Source organism: Myxocyprinus asiaticus, chromosome 19, assembly GCF_019703515.2.
Source record: "Myxocyprinus asiaticus isolate MX2 ecotype Aquarium Trade chromosome 19, UBuf_Myxa_2, whole genome shotgun sequence".
Lineage (NCBI taxonomy): Eukaryota > Metazoa > Chordata > Actinopteri > Cypriniformes > Catostomidae > Myxocyprinus > Myxocyprinus asiaticus.
In genome coordinates, this window is record NC_059362.1 from 36,885,281 (window position 1) to 36,911,962 (window position 26,682).

The 26,682-nt window shown below is 38.8% G+C and overlaps 1 protein-coding gene across 5 annotated transcripts in view; it reads right to left on the reverse strand.

Annotated features, from left to right (window-relative positions):
- Window positions 1–23,101, reverse strand: part of LOC127409594 (transcription factor HIVEP2-like) — a 78,868-nt gene extending 55,767 nt beyond the window's left edge. For 3 of the 5 annotated variants that reach the window (XM_051644240.1, XM_051644244.1, XM_051644241.1), the window contains exons 1-2: window positions 22,964–23,101; window positions 22,422–22,495 (exon numbers count right to left, since the gene is read on the reverse strand). The gene's annotated coding sequence lies outside the window, so the exon portion shown is untranslated. The remainder of the gene's footprint in view (window positions 1–22,421; window positions 22,496–22,963) is intronic. The other 2 variants (XM_051644245.1, XM_051644243.1) reach the window with 1 other exon arrangement.
- Window positions 23,102–26,682: the final 3,581 nt, after the last annotated feature.

A 26,682-nucleotide genomic window follows, 5' to 3' on the forward strand; every position in this document is an offset into this window, starting at 1 on the left:
TGTAGCCTTTTGGCAACAGTTTTGTTTTTGATATCTTACAGTCTGTTGGCATACAAATAATTGTGCTCTTAGTGGGTATAGCACAGGCAGGGCTTAGTAACTAAACTCTTTGAATTCTGTGCTGAATGTCTTGATCATAGGTGAACAGTAGGACATATTGCACATATTGTTGGACTCTAAAAATATACTAGGCTGTCCCATTGATGTCCCTGAAGGACTTTGGAACATTCTTTGAGTAAGTACAACAGCCATTCATATTCTCTAATAAATGTAAGTGGTAGCATTGAAACAAATGTCCATACTGTATGTTAACCATTCACAATGCAGCTTGTCACAAAACTGTACAGTGGCAAAAATGAATACTATTTCTGTTCTTTTAGCTTCAAAAAGATCACCAAGAAAGCCCAGTGATGTAAAAATAGTCAACACAAAATAAATAAATGGGGGTATAAGGCTGGCTGTACAGGTGGCTAAAAGTTATGAAATCTCCAGCAGGAGGATTTATTCCAAAGCTAAAGGATCTGTAAGCAGAGAGGTTAGTGAATATGAATAGTTTGCTGGAGAGGACACACAAATGAAGTTCTGTCATTAGTCGTGCACAGTATATCTATCTCTCTGGAAATGTGATCCACTCACACAGAGGAGGCCTGATCACAAGTTCCCCTCCGAGCACCCCCATCCCAGGTTTCACCGTCATTCCACCATTGCACTGTAATCAGTTTTTCAGTCTGTTCACTCCTGAAAAACCTCAACAAAATGTCTTCCATGTCACGCTAACAGTGTGAAACAAATACGACAATTAAAGTGATTTGACTCATACAACTATGAGATATGACTAAGTTAGGTGTATCCATGTTAACTCACATTGCATTACCATATCATGGCCAGGTCATGACACGCTTAATGTTCCAGTTGTCCACTACACAAAGTTCCTCTCCTGAGGGGTTATTATGTTGCAGCCCTTTTCCAGTCAAATATTTGTGAGCTGGTGCCACGCCATGAGCTTGTTAACAACTATTGTAAACCTCTCTGCTTTCGGGAAAATAAATTAGTCAGGCTTACAGTAATTACTCAAACAATCAACAAGACTTGTTAGTTTACAAAGAACATCGTACTAGAAAACATCTTGAATTGATCTCTCATAAAGTCTTTTTAACAAACTAATCATACTTATAGATGACAAATATACCATGACTTCAAAAACAGGTTCGCTACAGCAAAATGTTGAGTTCTTTTATGTTGACAGACGATCTCATTTGTATAATCTAGTTTATCAGTCCATTATAATACAACAATGTACTAAACTGTATAGTACCAATTTGTTAACTATCCAAAGTGACATATGTACAATCAGTATTACAGGGTCACTGCCTCTGCAACTTGGAGTTAAGGGTCTTGTGGGGATTGCACCTGCAACCTTTTGGTTACCATCCCAGATCTTTAACTACTACACCACACAAACCATGTACAAGCAGAAGCTAGGTACACCTGGACACAGTTTTTTCTTGGTTGTTAGCAGATAGGATGTTTCAAGCTTTTTGGAGAATTTGCCACAGTTCTTCTATCTATTTAGGCTGTCTGTAATCCCAGACTGACTCGATGTTCAGTGGGGGGCTCTGTGGGGGCCATACCATCTGTTGCAGGGCTCCCTGTTCTTCTATTCTTTCTATTCTATTTGCAAAAGTCTAAAATTGCAACAGCCAAATACATCCATTTGAAGTTGCTTTAAAGGGGATGAATTTAAAGATGCAACTTTCCAAGATGGTTTTAAAAAGCAAACAAATTGCTTAAGTCTAACATCTAACGCAGTTAAGCATATAAAATAGTCGAATGTTCAACAGCTAGTCAACCATTTTCAGATAAGAGACAAGAGAGTTAACATAAGTGAACATAAGTTTCTTCTTGACAGTAGCACACATCTTTATCCAAAGAGCATCCCTTCTCCAGCATTCATCATGAAATATGCATCCCATTATATAATGCAGCCATGCTGTGTGCAACAGCTAATTAAGTCATGCACAGCAAACACACGGAGAACGTAGTTCTCTGAGCCCATTCGCAGAACAAGAGGCTAGGGAAGCAGCGGGAGGTACATGAACGGAAGCCTATTTGCTTCTGACATCACACAGTCTTAACAAAATAGTACTGTGGTGATGCTATAGTACAGTGACACTATCAAATGGTAATACCATGGCATTTTGATACATACCATGGTACTGAAGTTTACCATGGTATTCACATGGTACTCCGAGTTTAATGTCCAAAAAACCATGATAGTGCCATCGTACATGTCAGAAAAACAATGGTATTACCATGGTACTTTTTTGTAAGATCCTGAGTTTGTTGATAAGGGAACAACAGACCTGCAGCAGACTTGCATCCTGGCATAAATACAAAAGGACAAGAAGGGAGGGAGGAAGGGAGGGTGGAAGGGAAAGGGAGAAAGAGAGTGAGAAAAATAGTGAGAGGGAGAGAACATCTATCAAGGTTGCAGCATGTGCTTAAAGCACACTCACAGCCAGAAGTGACAATATATTCAGAGATAGAAGAAAAAAAACTGAGTGTAGGAAGGTAAAAAAACATGATGGAGTGTATGAACAGTAGAGATTGAGGAAGTGAGGAGAGACAGCCAGTAGTAAACAATAAAGTGGTAAAGGAGGGTAGGAATGGGTTTAAAAGTGGCCTTGATGCAATGTAGTGACAAAAGGAAAGAGAGGCACAGAGAGAGCGAGACAGAAAACTCACCCCTGCACGCTAGCTGTCTGACTGCTCGTCCACATACAGAACCAGGGTCTGTCCCGCCAGAGGAAATCAATTCACCCAGCTAGTGCCAGGGCTTCCAAAGCTGTGTATTTACACAAAGCAAATAGTCTAAGCCAATAAAGTGCTCTCCTCAGCAGGACACTTGCAAAAAGCTGGACTACGACTCTCTTCCATGTAGAGGCCAATCAACTTTGTGCATGCAAATCCAAGCTTTTACATATAAAAGAAGACATGAATATTTCACACCTTCACACGTTAACAAAAGGGAACACATGCAAGGTTCTGCCTAGTAATTGGGAGCTCCCCTCCTGCACTGTGCCACTACAATCCCAAAGTGAATTGGGCAGAATGCTGTCATACCTATTTAGTGCTAATTAACACAGTTATGCTTCCTGTATCGAGCCCCAATCTCTGAGCGGTTCAGAGTGAGCCACATCGTCTCATCTTGCTTTGGTAAACACAGCAAAGATTTCTGTGCCTAAAACTTTTCCTTCATCCCTCCCTAGATCATAAAAACATTTGTGCTGAAAATTAGGGATGCACCGATCCGATACCTGGATCAGTATCGGCTCCGATACTAACGTTTTTAAACGGATCGGGTATCGGTCCAATGAGCCCAATCCAAATCCGATACTGTGTGTTAGTCATGTTCGTTACTGTCAAGCTCAAAAAATGACAAAAGAACCATTAAAACACAATTAAAGTAGTTCATATGACTCGTGCATTTTATTCAAAGCCACATGAAGAAGTGCAATAGCTCTGTGAATCACAAAAGGCTGTGTTTTATAAGTAAATATATAAAATGCACATGCAGCTCCAACGTGTCAGTGAATGGCGCTGCTCTGTTTACACACACGCATGCCTATATTTAGCCTTCACGCGGTGTGCAATATTAGAGCGCTACTCACGAACAACATCTCAGATGTAGATGCTCAATAGTTCAGTTCACTTATATGCATTTTTACTAGAATTTGAATAAGAAGCGAATTAAACTACTGTGAACTTTCCTACAAACAGACACATACAGGACTTCCTGGAGAGTTCAGAATGTCAAAATAAAAGCGCGAGGGTTTAAAAGTTAAAGGTGTCGCGGAGGCAGAGATATGAACTCAGTAGCAGGGTTTATTGAATAGATGATTGAAACAGTGATGTAAACATTGTGAGTAAATCCAGCTAAGAGTGGCAAACAGCAGGTGAATAATATCCAGACAGGGTATAGACACGATGAACAGATAACTCATAACAGTCTTATGATACTTGCAGGCAATAATGAAGATACAGGTATGTTTGACATAGTAGAAAGGTGTGGAGTCTCAGAGATACTATCGATGAGAACAAACAAAGAGTGTGTGTGAGAGTGGGGTATATATGCAGTCCTTGATTAGCCACTAATGATATGCAGGTGAGTGTAATCAGAACTCAGGGGAGAGTGAGTGCTGTGGCGGCAGTGAGGAAGAAAGAGAGAGAGAGACCGGTGGATCCGCGACAAAAGGTGAACGATTGAGATATATTACTATATATTACTGTTATAATTTATTATTATTATCATTTGTTTACAAATTATAATAATATTTATGTTGAATGGGTTCCAAAAAATAACTGTGTGAATAAAAAGCGAGCTGATATCTTACAACTAAATTGAACAAAAAAGAGATCTGAATCCTTTAAAGTCCAGATACAAGTTAAAAAATATAAAATAGCAAAAAAAAAAACAAAACAAAACAAAAACGGTCAAATTAACAGTAATTCCAGTATAAGTCATTTCTACTGATGACTTACTGGAATTACTGTTAATTTTGCTGCTACATTATCCAGTATACTAGTTAACAATAAAGTGTTTCTTAATAAGCTACACATTTATATTGAAATAATGTGTAGTTAGAGGTTTGTGTTTTTTTACATATTAAAGAGTACACCCAATTAGTTCCACACAATAATGTAAAGAGATTCTAAATTGATTATGCAAAAACACAACACTGGTATCGGATCGGGATCGGCCGATACTGAGATTTCCGATATCGGAATCGGATCGGAAGAGAAAAAGTGGTATCGGTGCATCCCTACTGCGAATCACAGCCGATGACAGTGTTAACTGTCAAATGTGAAACCCTCAGACAGTCCCAGCATGAATAAATGTATGAAAAGGAACCTCAGCAAAAATGCAACAATCATTGTCAGAATTACAGTCCTGAGCCTCAAAATTTGCTGTTTCAAAATTTGCATGTCCGACAAACTTCCCAGAGCATTTTTTGGGTCTCTTCTTCTGACGAGATGGGTGAAAATCCCCTCGAAATTATAGCTTTAAATTCATTGGCAGATTAGAAATACACCCAGACCCAGAGGGGATCCCTCGCAACACAGAATGTTTATACAGTCTTGTAAAAACAATAATCTATATCATAGTTTTCACTTACTACTAAGCAAAGAAAAAAATAATTCTACAGTGAGGTTTGGCATTAAAATCCAAAATATCCAGGTTTCTAGAATGGTTTCCACACTAAAACTGAAGTGAAAACTATTGTAAAGAATTTGTAGAAAATTAAAAGATATTTTGCCATCAGCAATAAAAAAAGACAAGAATGTTGTAGTCCCTACAGGACTGTCTCCATTCCCACCATATAATCATTCTTCAACACAGTGCAATGACCCTTGTGGTTTAAAATTGACTCTAAGTAGAGAAGAGCGATCAAGGGGGTCTCTAGAATCAGGGTTATCAGCTGAAGTGGCCCTGTCTTCACCTACAGCTCCCACTGCCAGACTCCGCTGGGTTCCCCACTACTATGAAATTTCCCAACTGACATTAATCGTGAACACAGGGATTATTTCAAATGAGAGCCAGAGGGCACTCTATAAGAAAAATGACTTTGCTCATTATAGTACTTTGCTTTAGGAACGAGGACCCCTGGAGGACAGCAAACATCAAACTGGCATGCCACAACAGACCCAATTCTCAACACTATGTATACCAGCAGCACGGGAGAGTGGATGCGCTTGCAATTCTTGGATAGTTTGCGGGGCCCAAATTAGAAGGTGAGATAGGAGACTAGCAATGTTAGTTTAACAAGGCTGCCAAGCTCACAGATGGGATGAGGAAAGTGACAGAATAGAGATAAAGTGAAACCCCCCTCCTGCCACACTACCGGTGCAGCCCTGCCAAAATCCAGTCCTCCAGGATCAGTGCCTCAAGTCTCACTTAAAATGTTCCTGCTTTGCCACACAATTTGTTTTGGCCAGAGGGTCAGCAAGGCTTGAGATAATTTGGTCCAAAAATCTTTTAAATTGAAGTTTGTACTTGCAGGTTGTAATCTGAAGAGATTTTTAAAGAGTCTTTCTTATTTTCTCTCTCCAAATCGTTCAAGCCTGGTAAAATCTTTTTTTAGGAAAAGTATAGAAGCCTTGTGACTAACAGCTTTGCATTAGGCCTGCACACCTGAATTTCAAAGGAACAGAATTTCACAGTGTTTGCACATTCACGTACACACACATACTCACACAAGCAGTCAGCATAGAGCAGATTGTCAGCTCAGGCAGGAAGTTGAGTGTATCCAGCATGGGCTGCTGGAAGCACCAGAGACCTGACACTGTGGCAGCTCACACTTCCTAAGCCTTCCAGTGCGGTGTGTGCATGTGTGAGTGTATGTGTGCGCGTGCATCAGCAACACCTCCTCTCACTCAACCACCAACATCACACCACATGTTGAGCAAGGGGAAGCAGACATCACTGACATCACACCGAGCAGGTGGCTACTAGCTACCCTCTCTGAAGAGGAAACCAAGATCATAAAGAAGTCAAGCTAAATCATGGCACTTCGTTCAAGAACTGCATACTCTTCGATCCATTTTATGACCACATAAAAATATTTTGATGTTTAAGAATGGTCATGTACAGATTTTTCCATCAGTTATCATTTGAGTAACACTTTACAATAAGGTTGTATTCATTCACATAAGTTAATGCAACAGTTAAATGAACAATACTTTTGCAGCATTTATTAATCTTAGTTAGTGTTAATTATACTAATAAATGTTTTACTTTAACATTAAATTATGTAACATTAGTTAATGCAATATGAACTAACATGAACAAACAATGAACAATAGAATATTTATATATTAACATTAAAGGAGTATTCTGGCTTAATACAAGTTAAGCTCAATCAACAGCATTTGTGGCATAATGTTGATTACCACAAAAATTAATTTCAACTTGTCCCTCCTTTTCTTTAAAAAAAAGCTCAACTCTGGGTTACAGTGAGACACTTACAATGAAAGTGAATGGGGCCAATCCGAAAACATTCAAATACTCACTGTTTCAAAAATATAGCCACTATATGTAAACAATATGCATGTTAACATGATTTTAGTCTGATAAAATCGCTTACCAACCTTTTCTGTGAAAAGTAATCCAAATATCCAATTTTGCAACTTTGTTGCCATGACAATATAATCCGTAAGTCCTATAACAACCATAAATACAATGATTTAAACAGCTTTACAGCTCAAATAAAACAAGTTTTAACAGAATAATTAATGTTAGTGCTTTTATAAAATTATAAGCTTTACATTTCTTCCTTTAAACCCTCCAAGAATTGGCCCCATTCATTTCCATTGTAAGTGCTTCGCTGTTATCAGAAAAGAGCTCGAACACTTACCTCCTGCTCCAAAAAATATCTTTAATAAATAACCATGTGGTTTCACATGGTCCACATGGTTATTTATTAAAGATATTTTTTGGAGCAGGAAGTAAGTGTGCAATCTCTTTTCTGATTTTAGACTATTTTTTTGGACTTAGCACCTTACAAACATTACTTTGGTGTGGGTGTGTTTTTTATAAACACAATGCCTCACTGTAAACTTGATTTTTCTTTCTTTTTTCTAAGAAAAAGAGGAATGAGTCAAATTTTTTTAGTGGTAATCAATATAATGCCACAAATGCTGTCAATTAAGCTTAACTTGTATTGAATCTGGAACGATACCTAACGCATTAACTAATGTTAACGAATAGAACCTATTGTAAAGTGATACCAGATTTTGTATTTGGACTATGATTAAAAGGACTTGAGATACAATTTTCTCAATTCTATGATACAACCAAAATAAAATGGCAATAGAAATTTGGGTCGGCATAATTCTGTCTCCCGCAAAACAAAGCATGCTAATGGGGTCAACTGTTAAAACCAGGTGGAATAAACACAATAACCACAGTAATTTTATCCCTAAATACAGATAGAAACAGGTCTATTTTATCTCTTCATTCGCTTGACCTTACCGGTGAGGCATAGCATAAGTCTGGTATTGTTGGGTACTTTTTTGGGGGGCTGTCAATGTAATAACATCTCTGTTTGTAATGCTTCCTGTCACATGGTGGCTTTGGCAAGCTGGTTGATCACACAGCTAACAGAAACAAAGTGCCACTGTCAAAAGCATTAAAAAAAGTAGTTTCGACACACGTCAAGTTGAGAGCACACCTCTTTTGCTAATATTGTCAATGTTTTTATTTCTTTTTTCACTTTTGAGTGATGGGGAAGAGGATCAATGCGCTAAGGCAGACAGCTCAGTCTTTGAAGCCACGCACAGGAGTAGATACAGCGAGTGGTTGCACTCGTCAGAACCTATGACACAGCGTTTGGCAGCACAAGCTGCTGTACAGCTTCTGAGTGTGCTGATCAAGGCATCCGGGCTCAAAGAAGGAGAGTAGCAGCCCCTCCCTACCTCCCTACCTCCCTTCCTCCATCCTCCTGTGATGAAGGGGGGCTTTGCATAAATCAAATGCAAAGACTCAAAGGCACGTACATCAGTAGCTTGTGCATCTAAATACCTCCATCGCAAGAGAAACAGGCCGGGTAGCACACCAAAAGTTCTACTTTAGCAAGCTGCTACATCTTCAAACAAATTAACCTTTCACTTTTAAAATAATCAAACTGTTTCACTTAATTTACATTTTATATAGATGCATTTGTGAAATATAAGGTTTTCCTAGGTTTTCACAAATACTTTAGTAAATTGATTATTTATTAAGCATTTCAGAGAAAGAAAGAAAAAAAAAAAAGAACCGATGCTCTGGTACCCAACATTCCAATATCTGGAGGAACTGTTTTAGGGATAGTTTACCCAAAAATTATTTATTTACTCACCCTCATGTTGTTCCAAATGACTTTCTTTTCACTGTGGAATACAAAAGGAGATATTAGGAAGAAGGAAAGACTCAGTCACCATTTACCTTTTATTGTATAGAAAAAAACTGCAATAAAAGTTAATGGTGACTGAGGCTAACATTATACCTAAAATGTCCTTTTATATTCCAGAGAGTAAAAAAAAAACTTATCCCGATTTGGAACAACATGAGAGTGAGTACATGATGACAGAATGTTCCTTTTTGTATGAACAATCCCTTTAATTCAGCTATCTGATAGACCTGAAATGACCACTATTTTGATGCACCTGTATTTTGCTTTCATCACCACTTTTGAGTATCAGTGAAGGTAATTTATTAAGGTATATTTCCAAGGCAGTGATACACAGAGCTGTATTACACCTGTAATCACCTTTCATGTACAGGAAGAACAAAGAGCTTTAATATGTGTCTCCGCTTGCATGCCGTAATTAAACTTTGGCTTCTATTAATCCCTGCAGTAAATTGGAGCAAGAGAAGGATTTAGCAGGCCATTCATCATCAGACTATGTGAAGATCAGTTTTAATAAAACCATTCCAGCACTCTATTGGGTATTCCAAAGCAGAGTTTCATCTTCTTATTTAGTGGAGAAGAACAACAAATTATCAGAGCAATTCTGGTACTGTCATGGAGAATGTCCAATTAGGAAAAGAAATGAACACTCCTGAGCATATGAAATGCTTGCAAATGCTGCATGGAATAAGATAAAACAACATTAAGGCAGGCAATCAAGGAACTATTAACATAGGCTGCATCCGAAAGTTTAGGTAGCTAACTTGCTGCCTAATCAGTTAATGGCTTGACTGACAGTGAATAATGGAACTTTATAGAAAACTGGTCTCAGAATAGTTCTAACTTTTTCATCCTACCTCCTTATACAGCCTCCAAAGTCAGCATTTTCCAGCTTTTGGACACAGCCATAGATGCAGCTTTAAATCCTTCAATTTTGAGCACCTAGAATAGTTCAAGCTCTTGTTTGTCTCTCAACCTAATCAAAATTTTAATTAAAGCCATTTAGATGACAAACATCATATATACTGTACTGGTTGACCAATGTGAGGTTTTCAATGGTCATTCCCTATAAGTAGAGGGAAGGGTAGCTGACATTTAATATGATTAGACAAGCGGGTAGGGTTAATGGCAGATGTCGATAATCCCAGCTGAAAAGACCAGCATATATGGTCACCATCATATTTTGTGTTTTGGATGCTGGTTTCCAACATTGGATGCTGGTGTGCTGGTTTCACCACCAGGTGTCTTAAAGGAATAGTTTACCCAAAAATGAATATTCTCTCATTATTCACTTACCCTGATGCCATCCCAGATGTGTATGACTGTCTTTCTTCAGTAGAACACAAATTAAGATTTTTAGAAGTAATGGATAATATATAGGACAATTATAATGGAAGTACATGGGTGGCAGCACTTTGATGGTCCAAAAATCACATTTAGGCAGCATAAAAGTAATCCATGCGACTCCAGTCGATTAATGAATGTCTTCTGAAGCAAATTGATAGGTTTATGTAAGAAACAAATTTATAATTTTTAACTTTAAATTGGAGCTTCCATCCAGTGCTCCGATGCTGTTTGAAATGGCCAAACTCTTGCGTGACGTTCGTTCTTCTTTTGTAAATAAGCGCCGCTTTCGAATTTTCGCATGAACTCGCCGACGCACTTACGTCACGCTTTGCATCAGCTTCTGGCAGGAAGTGCTTTTTAAAAGTTAATGTTTTAATTACCAATTTATTTTTTACACAAACGTATCGATTTGCTTCAGAAGACATTAATTGATCTACTGGAGTCATGTGGATTACTTTTATGCTGCCTAAATATGACTTTTGGACCGTCAAAGTGCTGGCACCGTGTACTTCCTTTATAAGGACCTGTCAGAGATCTATATTCTTCTAAAAATCTTTATTTGTGTTATGCTGAAGGAAGACAGTCATACACATCTGGGATGGCATCAGGGTAAGTGAATAATGAGAGAATTTTCATTTTTGGGGGCAATTTAAGCGCAGCATAGTTCCAGTGGGAAGACTAGCAACTGTACATCATCGCACCACTAGCTAGGTTACTCCTAGCCAATCACATGTCAGCCATTGCTTTATAAGTCTGCTCACAATCTATCACATTGCTGTTTCAGTGTGCTAACACGCCAACCTCCACCACCCCACCATCACAGTCCCATCCTGCACGAGGGTAGGCTCCTCGCCCCTGCCTCCTATCTCCGGCAGGATATGACGGTTCCGAGTATAACTTCTTCAGACCACCAGACGGGGCTTACGCGAAAGAGACACATTACATTTCTGTTTTATATTTATCAAATAAATGTCATCTTAAATTTTACTCAAGTCTGCGAGTCTTCCTGATAGAAATATTCCTTTAACAAGCTAAACCATCAAAACCTCCTTGATCAAGCAGCATCACCATGATGGTTAACCATCTTCACAAATTTTTCTGGTGAACAACATGGCTATGTTGGTCCAACAGCAAGACCAGCACCAAACCAGTACTAACAAGCATAAACCAGTCTCGACCAGCATAGAAATCCATGCTGATCTAAGCTAGTCTTTACAAGAGGGATAACAAAATGAAAAATATCTGATGATTAATCAGCCAGGCCGGAATATCAGTCTACCCCACTCATACACACTGTCACACATTATATTATTGAGGATATAAAATTATGTTAATGTAACAAAATTTTTTAAAATCTTGTTTGACAGAGAATTAAGAATTTTTAAACCTGTATTTGATCCCCTACAGTGTTCTTGTTTGTCTCCTGACCTACTGCTAATTACAAACATCTCAGGGCACCTCTTGGCTTCATCTTCAGCTGAAGAGACTGCCGCTTATTAATCGCAAACACCATTCCTGATTGCAGGGAGGCTGAGTGTCATCCGGCGCTCATTTGTGTCAACAGAGACACACTGTCCAGCCTGCGCTCTGTTTAATAAGCTCTTCAACGTACTGCTTTAAAGTGTGAAGGACAGCTGCTGAGGAACAGTGTGGGACCGCTAATGACAAAATGTTGGATTAATGACCTGCATAGATGAGCCAATAGGCCAGTGTCGGAGGTGCTCCATTCCCGGCAGGGCACTCAGCGTGCAGGCAGGGGGGTAGCCTACCCCCTCTATATCCCTCATTACCGGCCAAATCCTCCATATGCAAGAGTGTCGGATGGCAGATGACATACAGTAGGGATTACCTGCCTCATACCGCACAATAGGAGAAGATACTCTATGCCTTCTTAGATGTAGGTCACCTTCAAAACAATGATAGCAAGGAGAATCGGTGGTAGGTGAGTTCTGTTGTTGCACCAATGAGAAACAAAAGAAGCATATACAATGGTATCATCATTGGGAGAGAGAAAGGGCGATTGTAGGATTGTAGGTTTTTCTCTTGCCGTAAAGCTGAAGTGTGTAACTTTTTCAATGTTAAAATACATTCTCTTATCCCCGCTTAATATGCAGAGACGACTATAACAAGCCATGTGCAGGTTGATTTCCTCGAAAACTGTAAACACTGTGTATCTGTGGCAATATGAATATATTTCTGTATTTTTTTGACCCCACGGCAACATTGACCAATGCTGTGAGTTTGGGGCAGGACTATCAGTTTGTTAGATCAACGGCAGACGGAATATTTGGTAAAGCTGTTTTAAATCAATGTTTACTTTTGCAGTTCTGTTTTGATGTGCTAGTGGTGCATAAATGACACATTTCTGCAAGAGGCTGCAAATTCAAAACGTAACTATTTTTTTTAAATAAACAAATTAAAATCGCATCTGTTTGTTAGTAGATGTATCAGTAATAGCGTTTTTGGTTGCATTTTATGTTGTGATTTCACTGGAATGAAAAGCAGTCACTAATACTACAAATGACAGTACTAAAACACCTCACAAAGAGTAAAATACCCAAATTAATCCTAATCGCCCAGGATAAAATACCTGAACATTGATATATTATCCTGAAAGCTTTACTAGTCTCTCTGCTGCACTGATTGCAACACTACCCCCCAACTTCCCCCACACTGCCTCTCAACCCATCGCATCAACCCATCGAGTGGGGCGAGAGCAGCTCTTTCTGCATGCGGGTGGCATGTGGGTGTGCTGAAAGGGAGAGAGGGAGGGAGGAAAGCGCTACTTTTGCTCAGTGCTCGAAGCAGCTGCCACCTCACCAACTCAACAAACAGCCTCTGCCAACCAGTCCTACCCAGCTCAGCTCACCACCTGTTCTACAAGCAGCACAGGAAAAAAGAGAAAGTGAAACAGAGCTCTCCTTGAATAACCAGGGTCTCCTATTTTCACTAGCTTTCTGACAAATGATTTCCAAAAAGTCATATTAATGAGCAATTACAGTCGAGTCATTTATTAGCCGGTAATATGATTTAAACATATCCCTCGATCCAGGAATATGTGATAACCAACAAAAATTGTGACAAAAGGCATGGGGATAAATTATCCGCAATGGTTTTAAGCGAACTGAGACCATGAATGGAAGTGAAAGAACTTAAGCAACTTAAAGGTGTAATCTGGGTTCAATATAAATTAAGCTCAAGCGACAGCTATTGTGGCATAATGTTGATTACCACAAAAAATTATTTTGACTTCATCCCGTGTTTATGAAAAAAAAAAAAAGCAAAAACATGTTTGCAGTAATGCACTTACAACGGAAGTGAATGGGGCCAGTCTATAAACATTAAAATAGACACTGCTTCAAAAATATAGCCACAAAATGTAAATATTATAAATGTTATAATGATTTTAGTGTAATAAAATTTCTTATTAAACTTATCTTTATAAAGTTATGTCATGACAACGTAACACCAGTAAACCCTGGTAACACGGAAAACACTGTAATTATGGCAAATCACACTAAAATTATGTTAAGACACAAAACATTAATATTTACATCTTAAAGCTATACTTTTGAAACAGTGTGTATTTTAATCAACGTTATACTTCAAATATTATCGACTCAGCATTACTTGAATTGAACCTGAAACATTTCTTTAAAACAGATTGTGTGAACAAATCAAACAATTATCTTAAATTTAAACAGAAGGCAGTCACTGGTTTCAAGGCCATCTGGTACTATTTTACATCCGTCTAGTAATCTGCATACTGGATATTAGCTATGCCGTGATATTAGTAATCTAATGATGTGGATTTTCATGCAAATTAGCGATGCATTCTGTATGCCGGCTTGACAAAATAAGAAAATATAGATTAAGCATCTCCTGAGCTGATTTAAATAGAGGATTAAGTTAAAGGGGTGTCAGATGAGCGCCTCTTTGTCCGCCACCTTTGACACTGCACACATCCGGAGAGATAGTGCACAGGGAAACCTGCGAGATAAGGAGAGTTACACATTACTTGAACCGGAGTTCTACTCTGCCGCAGACGTGCTACAGGCACAGTTGAAACAGCCGCAAATGGAATGGGTCCCATGCTGTGATGCAATACCACACCAAAAACAGCCGTCACCGTCTGACTTTTTCAAAGCTCCTTTAGCTGAGCACCCATTCACATGTGTGCATGTGGCAACTGAGTGGGCATGAAAACCGCAAGCCCAGCTTCATCTTGACTTCCATTATCAGAACACATTCTTCTCCACCTCTGCAGAAGCTCACCCATGCATACACACATGCACCTCGTCAAACAGGAAGTGTGCTCCGCTGCTTTTGGACGGCATATCATTTGCATTGGCAGAGAGGAGGAAATGAAAGGAGGACGTTTTTAGCTCTCTGCCTGCACACCGTGTGCAGCATGCAATGTGATGTGTGGGAGAGCAAGTCAGGAGAGTTCCTGCTCGCTCTCTCACTGCTTTCCATGTGCTTTGCCTACAGACACACTCCACTTGCCTCGCCTCTGCCTGGGTACAGGAAACGGCAGTGCACACACTTGTTGTCCAATCCTGGACAATTAAAATTTAAATGCTCTGTTATCTGGAAGTGGCGCGAGGAAGTATGGAACAGCTGAGGGGCTGTCTTGTGCTGAAAGCTAGGGCTGTAACTGGGCAGAGAAACTACGTTCAAATTTTTACCTTAAATATTTTCAAAATTCGAATAATATTCTAATTTTAAAGTCAAAAGATTTTTTTTCATTGAGTCCACAAGAGGGTGCATTAAAAACTTAAACCATACAGCACAGTTATATTACTGCAAATAACAACTGGCGGTTAAACAAAAATAGCATTCCTTTTGCAACTAATGTGCATAAAATAAATAACGTTTAGCCGGTCCATATTTTCAAATGTTAAGTTAAAAGAAAAATTGGGTGGGGGGCACTTCAATAGACAGTCCACATGATGTTGCACTTGAACTGATGCCACAGTAAACTACCTCAGAATCAAGCTTCATAATAACAGCGAAATAGCACATAGTTTTTTATTCATTACTGCTGTATGTAGGATAGCAATATTTCCAGATAGCGGTGGTGAAGTGGCTCGGACTATGAGCCCAGGCCAGGGGTTGTTCAAACAGACAGAATACATCTTGAGACACATATTTCCAAGTTGAACTCCTTTCCTGACAAAGCGTTTAAAAAACTCATTGCTTAATCTGAGAAATGCTAAAGACACAACGGCCAAGTACCTCCACCAACTGTAATGGGCTGTTCACACCGAAAGCTTTTGCAACCATCCATTAGTTTTTCTATGTAAACATGCGCTAGACAAACATCTTTGTTTCACTTAGTTTTTGTTTATTTAGCATCTCGTGCAGTAGAGCTGTTTTTTAGATGATGTGTCTAATTAAAAATAAATTTAAAAAGCATCTTGAGACACCTGCTTTCTGTTAAACTGTAGTTATTCCGCTGTGTCTTGCCTTTTTTAGCGCAAGAATGTGATAGATCTGAAGTCATCGTTAGTGCTTGGCACAAATCCAAAATTGTAATACACAGTTTTATCATTCAAATTTGTTTCTTAAATTCGATGAATATTCGAAATACAAATTTTAATTTGACAGCCCTAGCCCCAACACACTCTCTGTCATTTAAAGGGATAGTTCACCCAAAAATGAAACTTCTGTAATCATTTGCCCTCATGTACCTCAAAATCGTATATATTTCTTTCTCTCTTCCGTGGAATGCAAAAAGAGATGTTAGGCAGAATATCAGCCTTTCATTGTATGCAAAAAAGTAATGAAAGTGAATGGTGAAGGCTGTCATTGTGCCTAACATCTCTTTTTTGTGCTCCACAGAAGAAAGAAAGTCATACGGATTTGGAACAATTTTAGAATTTTCACTGTTGGGTGACAATGTATCGAATGCAGAATTGAGTTTTAGAAAAAGTGCACAGTGCACTCTACATGCGTGGTTGCCCATGTGAGAAAACGGTTTAGGGTGCGAGTTTCCTTGTGTCTTTGTGTAACTGTACGTGTCTATTTCTGATCAGAAGAAACACCTGCATAAACTATTGTTCTGCTTGGAAAAGATGAGACTGGTTTTGGTCCCTGTGTGCCACGTGCTTCATTCTTTATGTGTGAATGTGTGTTTGTGTGCATGTGCAGTCACCTTTCGCTTTGTTTTGTGCACCCCATACAATGTTGTCTTTTTTCGCAGCTTGCCTACAGCAGCTATTTAGTCAGTATGTAATCTACTGACATGTAAACTAATCAGACGATGATGGTCTAGTGGCAGAATAAATGTTTAATGCATTGAATCAATGGAGACAGATCAATCTGACCCAATCTGCGAGGGGGTCAATACTCTCTAACTCCATCGGTAGAGGGTCGAGAGCCCCCCTGTGTTGAAATTCACACAAGGGCAGAAATGTTACCTCATCTCCGTTCATCCTCACACATGCTGATTCCTGCTTTTTATTCTTTCGCTCTCTCTGTCTTTTTTTCTCTCTCTTCTAAGCTCCACTTATAAAGCTACTCTTTCCATCTGATTCCATCAAGGACAAAGCACAGTTCTGATAGGTTCCCATAGTAACAGAGTATGTGTTGCTGCTTTAGGGGGCTTTTGTGCATTGTCTCCATTGGGGATCACACAAAAACGCCGGGCTGACCGATAGCTCTCGTTTCTCTCCACCTTGAGCCGATGGCGCGGGCTGCAATCCCTGCTGCGGTTCAGATCATAAGTATTCATCAAAGCTCTTTATATGAGGGAGGTTGTGCTCTTCTAAATAGCTAGACCCCCTATTAGCATAATGCATGCAACTGCTGACAAAGAAGGAATTTCTATAATGATCACACATAGTGTTTTTGCTGTGCCGTGATCACTCATACTGGACCTCCTCCACTTAAGGGATAATGGACGGCTAAATGTATAAAGGAAGGATTTAAGTGATATCAGATGGAATAAAGGAACCATAAACAGGCAATGCATCGGGGTATATTATGCCGTACTACCTGCTCAATATGTCTGAGAGATGGAGTACTGTATGTTTCTTAATACCACACAAACCCACACACCCTTACACACTTTTGTTTTTCTTTCATGGTGGAGACTTTCAATTCACTATTCCATATTTTCTATCCCCATAATCATACCACTAACCCTCAAATTTTCTCGAAGACATTGTTTAGTATGTTAACAAGCCATTTTCCTCATGGGGACCATTGACTGGTCCCCTAAATGTAGATAATTTCAAGTTTTACTATCCTTGGGGGACATCTGGTCCCCGCAATATAGGCAAAATCTGACCCTCGTAGACACACACAACTAGACACACTCCATAATGGTTAAAGCAGGAAGCAAATCTCTCTCCAGAGAACTGTGCTCACTTCATTGGCAGCTCTGACCTTTTTGCATTGGATGGAAGATGCCTTAACTGACAGCCCCTCAATAGGGTGAAAAGTGTCATACACTAAAGGTCTGGCAGAAGGACAATGCCCTGACCATGACCATTTTGTGAAATCCATAACGAAATTCTCATTCACCACATTTAGCAATAAAACACTCACAGGTACACAGATGATATGCGCTTGCTGTAAGAATTAATCATAATTAAAGTGCTGACTTGTTTATACTGGAGTGAGTTTGAGTTGAGTGAAGTACATCATTTGTTGCTCAAAAGTTCAACTAACATTGTAAGTAGCACAAACATCACGAGAATGTAATCTTGACACATCAGCAGTTTTAAAAAAAGAAGAATATTTTCAGCATTTTAAGAACGTCTCAGCATTATTTGCTCAACATCATTTCACCAACACATATTTAACGTTTGCCATCATCTCCTTACTGGCAGCCAAAGCCAACATGCTGATGGCAATAATGGGCAGAAACATCAGTCAGCATTTCACCATGAGACACTAGAGACACTGTCTGTCAAGTGATCAAACACATAATGCACTTCCTGTTTTCACCACTGCTATCCCAAAGTAACACTTCAAGACAATGCATGGATTGTTTCTTGTGGTTTGTTATTAATACTGGTGGCTAATTCAAATGTAAATTAATTTTGGATGGATGGATGGATATTATTTTTTGCCATCTCAGCACACCCATTTTCAAGTTAGCATATTATTTCTATTGACACTTCTAATCTTGCAATGCAGAATCATACACATTCTCTGCATTGCAACTAAAGGTCAGATTCATTTCAGTAGGTCGCATTGTTATCATAACCCCTTGTTGGTCCAAACATAGAAACTATGTTCCATATACAGAAGCATATTTCTGGGAATGAATGGAGATGAATTTGAACACGTCAGACAGAGATGACCCATAGCAAATTTCATCTCATCACCTCATTCTGAACCACAGATGACCCACCTGCTTCAAGAGGTTAGGCAGAATTACCTTTTGACCTCTTTCTGCCAGCCACACTCACGCTTCCCGGGGTAGACAAGGAAAAATACACATGCCACTCAAGACAGCGATTACCCCAGCTGACTGTCAAACAGCTGTCTTTCTTCCAGGGGCCAGCATGTTTTTGAATTAGCAAAGTACTTGTACTTTACTATCACCTCAAATCAGCAAACATCATCACAACTTTCCTGGCCAATGGGAGTCATGACCAATCAAATGCTATTAAACTCACAGTCAGTAAGTTTACATTTGCAGTTATAATCGAGCTCCAGCATAATAATATTTAATAATATTGTGTAATCTAATATTTGAAGGAAGGACGTCAGTTGAGGAAGTGTTAAATTGTCTTGTCTTTCGAAGAATGCACACATCATGCAAAATCAGTTATGATTTCAGTCCAACAAAACCAATCGGAAAATATTTATATTTGTTGCTCATCACAACCAGAACTTTTCTGAGTAAAGTTAAATGGCTCGCCTGTTCCATCACCTCGAGCAACCTGTGATTGCATCACCGCTTTGCTTCAGGCAAGGGTCAACATTTGCCACCCACAATACTCTGATCCAGACAGACACAACAGTTCACACACTAACTATGCCCCAGTTCTAACCACTGAGCTTCATTTCAACAAACACACACACCATAACTAGGATTGGGCACGAGTACTCGGGTAATCAGACATTGCACCAATGATCGATCATGAAAACAATGATTGATGGTGATCATGCATGATGTGACTTCTCACTTAACTTGAAATTCAGTGACAATTACCTGACAACTAAACACAACCCTGTGAAAGAGTGAGCTTATTTTTAAATTTGAGATTGATTACATTGTGATTTTGAGGGGTACATTGACTGTCAGAGACGTCTCATAGCAACCAAACTGATATACAACACTGCAATGCTATCATTACGATCATCAAAAGAGTGTAATTAACCGTGTTTTGAACAGCTGTCTCTGCAAAACGTTTGCTAAACACGTTTTATTATCATTTAATGTAAGAACTTTGACTCGTTAATGGATATTATTTAATAAAAGTGAATGTTTGTCACTGACTGTAAACCTCCCTGCCCTGAGTGCTGACATGTTTGCATGAAGAAACACACACCTGCATCTCGACGAAATGGGAGTTGAAGATTTCCGCACGAGTTTCCAAGCTAGAAGGCCGGCATAAATTGTCATTCCGTTGCACTTTCCCCAGTTGAAAGGTGGAAATTCCAACTCTCAGAGTTGAATGGAACACATCATGAATCATCACAGCAACAACAATACGGAGCATCGCGGCTTTCCCCACAGGAGCGCACACTTGGGGAGACACACACACACCAGGCGTGTGGCAGTGTTTCAAACAGTTAGACCGAGCACAGCTAAATGCTTGGTTACCCTAAAATATGGCCTCCCTCAAGGTTCTGTTTTGGGTCTTGTTCTGTTTTCACTACATATGCGCCCTCTAGGGTCTATTTGCCACCATCATGCCATTTCTTATCACATGTATGGGGATGACACACAGTTATATCTACTTTTGAAATTTGGAAATAATCAGTCTCTGAAGTCCCTTATGGACTGTTCGGAAAATATAAAAGTTGGTTATCTAACAATTTTCTACAACTTAATGAAAGTAAGTCAGAGGTTATTATATTTGTTTCACCAAACTATACAGAGAAGATAACCAGTACTCTTGCTCCCTTAGCAATAACTGTGAAAGAAATCTAGGTGTTATAATTGTTTCATTGATAAACAGATCAATTCTGTTGTACACGGCAGTTTTTATCAGCTTAGAATGATTTCTAGGCTAAAACCCGTGCTTAGTTTCAAAGATTTAGAGATAGTAGTTCATGCTTTTATTACTTCCAGGCTGGACTATTGTAACTCTCTTTATGCAAGACTCTGTCAGCAGCGACAGTCCCGCCTGCAGCTTGTACAGTATGCTGCAGCCAGGCTACTGACTGGCTTTAAAAAAAGGGAGCTTATTACCTCTGTGTTATCATCTCTTCACTGGCTGCTGGTTCAGTACAGAATTGATTTTAAGATTTTATTATTTGTTTTTAAAGCACTACACAATTTGTCTCCACATTAAATTGCAGATCTCCTAAGCCTGTATACATCTAGGCCACTGAGATGTTCAAACCAAATGTTGCTGGCTGTCCCTCAGTCCAAGCAAAAGTCAAAGGGTGATCGAGCATCTTCCCCTTTATATTCGTTCGTCCCCGTCTATAGAGATTTTTAAGTCTCAGCTGAAAACACATCTTTTTACATTGGCATTTGAATCGGGGGAATCCTTATTGGAGATACCTGCTCTGACATTGATCTCATCTTGTATACGCAGTTTTTTATTAGAGTTTATAATGCTTTACAATGAATTGTGTATGTGTGTTGATAATTTACTATTTTTACATTTCTAAATTGTGAAGCACTTTGTTCAACTCTGTTGTTTTTAAATGTGCTATATTAACAAAATGGAGTTGAGAGTTGAAAGAGTAATGACAAAATATGATTTGGATTATGCAATCTTTTGTACATTTTGTAACAGATTATTTTATAACAGCCTATAATGATGAATAGACGATACACTGGATCAACAAGATGCAATGCAGCAGCCAAAGACATTTGTCAGACATGTTATTGTACTGCATATAGAGTTATGTACATGTCATTGCCCCCCGCCCCATTGAGTAATTAGTCCGAGTACTCGAGTAGACAAAATGACCAAAATGCCCACCCCTAACCAAAACAGACCAAACAGCACCACACCCTAAATCAACCAACACACATTAAATTTACTTTTGTACACTCTTATACAATTTACTCTGTGTGGCTGGTGTCTCAGTGTTGTTGATCTACTGGCAGGCTTGCACGGTGCCTGATGGTTATCAGTGTTTTAGGTCTATTTTTTACATGGCTACAGTGCCGACTATGTACAGCCACAAACAGGTCTTTGTGCACTGAGCATATGGTTGAGGGAGACTAAAAAAATTAAAGGAACAAGAGAAATAGAAAGACAAACAGTAAAGGCTGGCCTACACAAAGAGTGACACACAACAGGACATATACAGTATCATAATATCACAATAACTGTAGGTCTACCTCAAAAGCCAACAATGTGCCACCAAAACAATGCACAAACTGAAGAAGGCTAAAGATTACAATTCTACAGTTCTTTATAATTTAATTATTTTCACTTCCTCTTTCCTATTGTCCAACTAATTTATCTCTTTGTTATCTCAAACTCAGCCTGAACAAAGTTGACTGCAAGTTCACCAAAAGTGACTGAAAATAATGAGAACCGAGAAATACTTCCCAGATCGGTGTGTTATAATTATATTCATCATTCTTATAATGAATAATTAGTCCAACTCAATTACCTTCTCATGCATTATTCAGTCCTATTAACAAAGCTTAGAACTACATTTAAAAAAAGGTATGATAGGTATTAAGTAATAAATTCCCCTTGTAAAACATGAATGCCAGTATTGTATTATTGTGTAAGTTTCACATTTTGTACAAAAGCTTTTGCAAAACATTCAGTGCTGGTTTCCTGTGAACCTTTTTGAGGCTTTAAAAAATACACTGAAACTGGTGATGTCACTGCTTTAACACTTACTGATTGATAAAGCTGTAGTCATAACATAAATTTCAACACTAGGAGTGAATGCTGAAGTGCTGAGACGTAATGTATATAATTTCAAATAAATATGGCACAATGTATCTTTAACACAGCATACCTCTGGTGTACCTTAATATTCTTCTCCTGATGGTCCTGGGAATCTAATCCAGGTACACACTCTCCTCACACACCCTGTTTAGAAATAGAAAGTATACTGTCATTGACAGTGCATGCTACACTGGTTTTTTACATACACCCACACCTACAAAAAAGCAAGCCATATGAATATTTGCAGCAGTACTTTTTTGACCATTACAGTATGTCAAGTCATCTAATCCAAAAGAATAACTTTTTTTTTTCTATATTGAATTTTTTTATATATCATTTTCAGCAAAGGTATGTCAGTAGGCTAACAGACCTATAAGATTCTAAACTTGTGCAGGTGTAGTCTGTAAATGTGTCCAGCATCGGTCAGACCACCTGTACTCTGTCCATGCCCAATTCCCAGCTGTCACTTCACTCAAACCCCACACAAGAATTAAAAACAATCAACAAAACACCATGAAGCCACCAGCTACAATATATATCAGTCTTTCATCTCTTCTTTACTTTAATTCTTGACTGTACGAGTACCTCTCTCAGCCCAGATCAGATGCCCACCTGACATTGCATCCTTTAAATCCTCAGGGGCTCCAAACCTCTCTTCTGTGCCTGTCGTCCAAGCCTGTACAATCACCATTCATTCACGTTCTGTGCGAGAAGCTATTTCCCTGCCACTGTCTGCAGCCTTCTCTCTCTCTCTCTCCCTCCCTTCTCCCTCCTCTTCTCTTTCTCACACACTCTTTCCTTCGGTTGCTCCCACTCTCGCTATCTTCATTTGCTCAGAGAAAGGAACACAGCAAAAGAGTGAAAAAGAATGATCATGTTTCTTTGACATAAACAGCTGTGCTCTGATTGGCCCGATGGGCCACAGGAGGCGTCATCTATGGTGAAGGCGCACAGGCAGAGAGCAGGCATTAAAATAGGTCTCGCCTTGCCCTGCTGCTGTAGAAAACGAAAGAAAAGAAGGGGGTGAGTGTGAGTGAGAGACTACCTCTTTTACAAAGCAGGAAGGAGGGGAGGCCATGAGTATTTCCTGTTGTGCATCTGAAGCGAACAAGGACGTCACGCGCAGCATTCGCACTCTGGCAGGGTGTCAACACAGATGCCGGCTCAACATGACACTTTCAAGTAGGCCCTTTGGATTATAACATACACATACAGATTCCACTCTTACCTGCATAAAGCATCTTTATCTGTGCATATCAGAAGACTTTGAACTCCTGAGTGTGTTAAAGGAATATTCCAGGTTCAATACAAGTAAAGCTTAATCGACTGCATTTGTAGCATAATGTTGATTACCATAAAAATGATTTTCGACTTGTCCCTCCTTTTCTTAAAAAAAAATAAATGTTAAAGTGAGGCACTTACAATGGAAGTAAATGGGTCCAATCCGTAAATGTTAAAATTAGAGCGGCCAAAGTTAACGTGTTAATGCATGCGATTAATTTAAAAAAGTTTAACGCATTATTTTTTCTTAATCGCGATTAACGCATTTACTGTTAATAAAGCATAAACAGGGGAGGCCTGGGTAGCTCAGCGAGTACTGACGCTGACTACCACCCCTGAAGTTGCGAGTTTGAATCCAGGACATGCTGAGTGACTCCAGCCAGGACTCCTAAGCAACCAAATTGGAGTCACATGGGGTAACCACCTTGTGGTATAATGTGGTTCGCTCACGGTGGGGCACGTGGTGAGTTGTGCGTGGATGCCGTGAATAAGACTAGTAAGACTTGTAAGACTAGTTCTTTCAATTAGTCAAACTCCCACTTAGACTTTGGGAAATGTTTAATGTTACTTGAATTGGTGATATTTTAGTGCATTTCTATCTTTATATTGTTAAAAAAAGGCTTTGTTTGGAAAAAGTTAATAAAACATTATTGTCACATTTTGTTGTTTTCTTTTCTTTTCTAAAAAGGAAATAAGTAAATTTTGACAGAAAAAAAATATATATATATATATAATGTATATAAATTTCAGCACCTTCAAAATCTGCGACTAATCACGATTAATCAACTGACAGCACTAGTTAAAATACTCTCTGATTGTTTATGTGATTTTAGTGTCATAAAATCACTAACCTTTTCTGTGTAAAGTTGTATCCAATTTTACAACTTTGTTGCCATGACGACATAACACTGTAAACCCTTAAACCCTAAAACGACAATTTAAACAACTTCCCAGCTCAAATAACAGACAAGTTTTATCAGAAGATTTAATGTAAGTGCTTTTATAAAATTATAAGCTTCATATTTCTACCTTTAAACCCTCCAAATATTGGCCTCAATCACTTCCATTGTAAGTGTTTCACTGTAACTTCGATTTATTCTTTTTCTTTTTTTTAAAAAAAGGAGGGACAAGTCAAAATAATTTTTTGTGGTAATCAACATTGTCACAAATGATATCGATTGAGCTTAACTTGTATTTGACTCTGAATATTCCTTAAAGGGAAACTGGAAATCAAAGAGCTCCGCCATTAAAAGCAAATCCACCCATCACCTATCTCTGATTCTCCTTGATAAGGAACCCCCTCACACCGAACACATGTACATGGCCATCATAGATCGCTATCTTCTGTACTAATCTTGCATTCTTGACAAGAAAACCAATTATGTAACTTGAAGCAACAGGTGGAAAGGCACAATCCAGATGCAGGCATCTACTGTCACACTCCACTCCTTTAAGGGGTGGTACACCTCACGTGTTTTCCTCCATACCAAACACCCTGGGACCACATCCTGACCCTCATCATGTACACAAAAAACAATTTTGCATTTAACCACAACTGGTGCACGCCAATTAAACTGGCTACACCTTTATTGTGGATAGAATGGTATACAGCATACAAAGGTAACTGACTATCATAAAGCACTGCATAGTTAGTGTAGTCATTTAATTAAGACTGAAATGAGCTGAAGAAAATTACTGTACCAATACATGCAACAAACAGTACATGCCCTGCTTGGAACAGTTCACTTTCAGATTAATCAAAGCAACTCTGTTTTCGAACCCATGAGAGAACCTTGAAGAACCGCTAACTATAAATACAGCACCCAGAGAATTTTATCCAATTAAAATAGCATGAACGCCAACAACTTGAAGCCAGCGCCCACTTTGTAGCCAATAAAAGTTTAGTGGTTGTCCTTTTAAATTTGTGCCGAGGGTCTTCTGCATTTAAAGGGATAGTTCACTCAAAAATGAAAATTCTCTCATCATGTACTGACCCTCAAGCCATCCCAAATGTGCATGACTTTCTTTCTTCTGCAGAATCCAAATTAAGAAGAATTTTAGAAGAGTATTCAGCTCTGTATGTCCATACAATGCAAATGAATGGGTGCCAAAATGTTGACGCTCCAAAAAGCACATAAAGGCAGCATAAAAGTAATCCATAAGACTCCAGTGGTTAAATCCATATCTTCAGAAGTGATATGATAGGTGTGGGTTAGAAACAGATTTTATTATATTTAAGTCCATTTTTGATAGAAATTCTTCCCCTGCCCAGTAGGGGGCATATGTATAAAGAATGTGAATTACCAAAAACACAAGAAGAAGAAAGTGAAAGTTAAAGTGGAAATTGATTGAGCAAGGAGGATAATTTATAGTAAAAATTGACTAAAATATTGATTTGTTTCACAACCACGCCAACCATATTGCTTCTGAAGACACTGATATAACCACTGGAGCCATATGGATTATTTTTATGCTGGCCTATGTGATTTTTGGAGCTTCAAAATATTGGCACTTTTATTGTGTGGAACAAAAGAGCTGAGAAATTCCATCAGAAGGCACCAAAGAATTTGAACCCCTTTGAATATGCTTCCCTCATTCCAGGAACACATTTGTGTTTGTTGGCATTATGGAACGAAAGGCATTTTGGAAATCAAATCTGTTAAGTATGTGTGTGTATTTGGGTAGTGAGAACAAGAACATGAGGTGGGTCAGTTTACCTTTAAAAGCAACTTTCCATCGAAAATAACTACAAACAAACTGCCAGAAATCCTAGATGTGTCAAAGCTCAAGAGGGAATCAATGTGATTGATTTTGTTGTGGAAAAAAATGCGTAAGGACATTTGTCAAACCTTCAACTCTGTCTGTTGCCTCTTGATGGAAAGAACTCTGGTGTTGGAAAACAAAATGATGTTTATGTATCATATGTCAGTGTCAGGAAGAGATACAGTGTGTGTGTTTATGCATTATACTGGAAATATATATCAAGCCAGAGCAAGGAGCACTGGCTCATCTATTTGGCTTAGTCAAATAAACTAATTTGCCTGATGGGT